This window comes from Aotus nancymaae, unplaced genomic scaffold, assembly GCF_030222135.1.
Source record: "Aotus nancymaae isolate 86718 unplaced genomic scaffold, 86718_ANA_hifiasm-v0.15.2.pri h1tg000016l, whole genome shotgun sequence".
Lineage (NCBI taxonomy): Eukaryota > Metazoa > Chordata > Mammalia > Primates > Aotidae > Aotus > Aotus nancymaae.
In genome coordinates, this window is record NW_026988428.1 from 78,382,260 (window position 1) to 78,387,589 (window position 5,330).

The following is a 5,330-nucleotide window of genomic DNA, read 5'->3' on the forward strand; positions in this document are numbered from 1 at the left end:
CAACTTAGAAAATCGGAAAATGAGAAAGTGGAGGAACTAGAGGGTCATAAGTCGACGACAGTTCTCAAACTATAGACAGCCTTTAGTAAATTGCCATTTTAACACTGTCTGGCTTGCATAAGTATCTCCTGCCTTAACCGTATTGACTACCATTCTTTCCTAAACATCAGCTGGCTTCAACAGGACAGTGATTCTCTGACCCATTAGCTCCCACCTTACAAAGCAACATCATATTACCATCCACCACCATTCTTGTATTTCACAATTGTGTAAATATCCTACCACAAACCACCCTGCCCTCCTGTGAACACCTACCATTACCACTTGTGGCTGACTTAGCCTCTTCCCTTCTTCAGGCTTAGTATATTATTAGTGGTGTTATGGGAAAAAAAGAGTGTGGAGTGATGAGAATGAGTCAATCCAAGAGAGGCTGCAGGTCTGAGGAGTTAGATCACAAGTAGTCATTCTTTTCCATTTTCATTCTGTGACATGTTTGCCAAAATGCGGCTGAGTAAAGGGTATGTAGGTCTCAAAGGAGTGCCCTTTGGGACTAATGGGACCTGATGGTCAAGGTGTACTTGGTAGAGATTTCAGGACAGAGCCTGAACTTTCAACATACTGTTCAGTGTGTATCCGCCTCCTTCCAGATACTTCCTTTCCTTTGTTCTCAGCCCTGTTATTATCACCCTGCCTGAACTTTTGCCCCATGTAGTGACCTAGAGCAACATTCTTGGAAGAGATGGCAATGGAGGGAGAAGTAGAGATAGAGGCCATGAACTGGTAGGAACTATTAGCAAAAAGGAGGGCATGGCAGAAGGAGTGAGGAGCAGGAAATGAAGACAGGAAGGTAAGGCACTATCAACTCTGGACATAAAGGCAAGAGATATTTAACAACAAATAAGATCAGCTCCATGAAATTTAGCTGGCATAAATAAGAATTAAGGTCAGAATTTGGAGTTAAATCTAACATTTTTTGCTCACTCCCAAGTTACATCATCATCATCATCATTACATCATTAACATTATAATTTAAATATTTGGCTATCTACTAAGTACATTAGAGATTCCCATTCCTCAGGTTCCCAGTGAACTTCATATTTATCTTACACTAGGGAACCAGATGGCTGGAGAGGAGAAGATGTGAAGTCAACATTACACTTTGTGAGTCTGATCTATTTCCTTGACCTCCTGGGCTCAAGGAAACCTCCCACCTTAGCTTCCTGAGTAGCCAGGACTGCAGGCACATGCCACCACACCATAGCCTGGTGTGTATATATATATACATTTTTTTTTCCTTTTTCAGAGATAAGGTCTCATTATGTTGCTCTGGCTAGTCTTGAACTCTTGGCCTTAAGGGTTCCTTCCACCTAAGCCTCCCAAAATGTTAGGATTACTGGTGTGAACCACTGAACCTGGCCAGATCTATTTCCTGATACATCTTTATCTCTTAGCAGGCACTCAGTAAATGTGTGGTGAAGGAATGAATGAGTGAATGATTGTAAAGTGAATACATTTTACTGCCCTGGCAGGATTAGTGAAGCCTGCCCCTTTTAGTGAAGACAACAAAGACGTGTTCTTCCCCAGCACAAACTTAATGAGGGTGCTACACAATTTTTATTTGATAAAATGAATGTGACCTTTCCTTATTCTTTTGTATAGCGTTGGTGCAACAACTGTGGTGGTAGAAAAGAAGATACTGTTCTAGGCATGTGTAGTGGATGCTGTGGTGAGCCACGCAGATCACCCTAAAGTCATTAGCTTCTCCCAGCTCTGAGTATGTTGACAACTAAGAGCTCTTAGCTGAATCCTACCCATCAACCAGCCCAGGAATCTCCCTGTGCTCAAATGAACCATCTTGCTCACGGGCGTGCACCTTTCCTACGTGCAGTTTGCATCATCAAGTGTTCGATGTTGAAGGCCTGGCTCTCATTCTCCAATTTGGGGCACTCTACAAGGAAACCTCAGCATCAAATATCCACATGGGACAATCTAAGCCTTTCTTGTGACTTCATCACAGCCTAACTTATATTTCTGTGAATGCTACTTTATTTCTGCACAGATCCTAACACACTCCCCAATAAACTCCTTGTAATGGAATTTAGTTGCCGAGGCTTCTTGGAAAACATGACTTGTAATACAATGTAAATTTTAAAATTTTTACTTCACCGCAGCTTGAATTATGTCAAACATGCTCTATTTTTATATCCTTAATTGTAGGCTAACACCATATTACCATTTTAAGATCAGTGGGCTAATGTAGAAATTAAATTCTGCTATTAAGATTTAGTGCAATTGTTTGGATAATTAAACATTAAAGCCTGGATTTCACACAACTTTTCATAACCCATAGAAGTGGCTTAATGCCCTCATCCTTTACTACCCATATCCTTCCATCCCTAGTATGACTCAGATATTTCACTGTCAAGCCCACAAAAACAATGATTTCTTGTTCCAGAACAGAAAGAAAAGAGAGACCTATCTTAGAAGTGAATTGAATTAGGGTGAATCACCTTCAAATTTAGAGGTCTGATTTTAAAACTCACTTGCTTCTTTGATTTCCAGAGTACCTTTTCTCCAAAGGTTCAACACTCAAAAGGTGTTGGTGTTTAACTTCCTCTTTTTCCTGTTCTCTAGGTCTCTTCATGTAAGTTTTCTGCAATTAGGGGCCATGGGTTAGATCCATCCCACTTCCTGTCTTACTTTTCCCTGTTTAAAAAACAAGATATTTTCAGAAAGGTGAAATAATGGTTCCAAATTCAATTGTGAAATAAAGTTGGTTCATGATGGTTGTGAACTGTTTCCTTTGTGGCTCCTCCTCCCCCAGCTGTGGGGCCCCCTCAGCCCATGGCCAGCCTCCTGCCCAGACCCCTCCACAACACACCTCTTCTCTGTGTGTTGTTTTCCCTATTTGGCTGCATTCTGTCTATGGCCCAGAACCATTCTGGTGGCTTCATGTTGCCCGTTGTCACTACAAAGGAAATGTCTCTGTTCTACAGCTCATCATCCAATCATCACCAATTGCTCTTCTCTCAGGGAGCAGTTTTCCCTGGCACACTTATACTTGTTTAATAAGTATTTAAATGAATGAATGAGTATATAAATAAACTGCTCTCTCTCTCTCTCAATATGCTACATAGCCCTCATTCTACCCCCGGATGCTCAAGGTATATGTATATTAAGATGGGCCTGATGAAGGCCGTCTTTCCTTCTGGCATGACCCAATAGGCGAGGTAGGAGAGGAACTCCATGACAAATGGATGTCAGAGCTATTTTACTATCTATGTATTTCTAATGCTTTGACATTTGGGTCTTTGCTTACCCTGGAGAGATTGCCCCTCCCTGCTAGTCAGCCTCAGAGAAATAGCCTGAAAGAAGTCTCTGCCTTTCCATAAGTTCTGACAATTAGAGAAATGACTATTTAGATGCAATGTAGTATTAACTTAAAAGAAAAGTAATAGGCAAACTTTACTTAATATGGATTATCACCCTGGGATCTCAAGCAATCCTACGGATTATTACATTACCCTAAGTAAACTAAAGTTCAAAGATAAAAGTAGTTTTTCCAGTGTCACAGAGGCACACACATAGAAGAGGTGAGACTCAGACCCAAACTTTCCAGTCATTCCTTTGAGTCCTGCTTCAGTCCCTCTCCTTCCATCACAGTCTTCCAAATATGTTAACGTCTTTTTCTTTTTTTCTTTTTTGAGACAGAGTTTCGCTCCATCACCAGGAGCCAGACTAGGGTGCAGTGGTGCGATCTCAGCTCACCGTAACCTCCGCCTCCTGGGTTCAAGCAATGCTCCTGCCTCAGCCTCCAGAGTAGCTAGGACTACAGGTGCACACCACCATGCCAAGCTAATTTTTGTATTTTTAATAGAGACAGGGTTTCGCCATGTTGGCAGGATGGTCTCAATCTCTTGACCTTGTGATCTGCCTGCCTCAGCCTCCCAAAGTGCTGGGATTACAGGTGTGAGCCACCGCGCCCAGCCAACATCTTTTTCAAATGTATATTGTATAACATTATCACTTCCCTCATACTCTAAAGAAAAGGTACGGTAGTCTTGTCAGCAAGGGCCGATGAGTGATTCTACAGTGAAAATTAGCTAAGATGTATCTAGATATCTCAACAATAACATAGCCCTGGGGAAATGGATGTAGACCTGGGAAGAGATTATTCAAAGAGAAAAAAATGCAGATGCTTACGAGATATGATTTTTAACAAATGAATGAAAACCTTTAGAAATTTCTTCTCTCTGAAGCCCCATTCTTTGGTCATGAGTCCCCAGAGCTACAAAGAACATGAATATTTATGAAGAAGATCAGCCAAAATAACTGGCCGTTATGAAGAACCACAAGATGAGAAGGAATAATTCAATTGAATACTATACACACACAACTAAGCATATAAAATAACATATGGCAAAATTGCTACTGAATGCCAGCAAGTAGAGAAATGCATTATAAAGATGTTAAGACCCATGTGGTCAGTACTGATTATCATTTTTTTAAAGACTTGTTTATTTAATCTATTTTAAGATACAATCTTCCTTATTTTGAAACAGTACTGTAACATCAACATTAAATGCAATTTTGAGATAAAAAGGAAAATGTGGCCGGGCGCGGTGGCTCAAGCCTGTAATCCCAGCACTTTGGGAGGCCGAGGCGGGTGGATCACGAGGTCAGGAGATCGAGACCATCCTGGTCAACATGGTGAAACCCCGTCTCTACTAAAAATACAAAAAATTAGCTGGGCACGGTGGCGCGTGCCTGTAATCCCAGCTACTCAGGAGGCTGAGGCAGGAGAATTGCCTGAACCCAGGAGGCGGAGGTTGCGGTGAGCCGAGATCGCGCCATTGCACTCCAGCCTGGGTAACAAGAGCGAAACTCCGTCTCAAAAAAAAAAAAAAAAAAAAAAAAAAAAAAAAAAGGAAAATGTTACTTATCCATCCCCTTTCACAGATTGATTTTTGCTTTGTGCGCTGTCTTTCAATTGATATATGCAAACTGTTTTTATAGTTGTTTCAATCAGAGTATGGATATGGCTTTTTTATGCTGCTATGTTCATTCCATATAATCACATGCATACATTCTCTTGTTCCTACAGTGTTCTTACACGCATTAAAAAATTATTATTATGCTTTAAGTTCTGAGGTACATGTGCAGAACATGCAGGTTTGTTACGTAGGTATACACTTGCCATGGTGGTGTGCTGCATCCATCACCCCATCATCTACATTAGGTATTTCTCCTAATGCTATCCCTTCCTTATCCCCCCACCTCTGCTATTCTTCCCCATCTCCCCATCCCCCAATAGGCCCCAGTGTGTGACG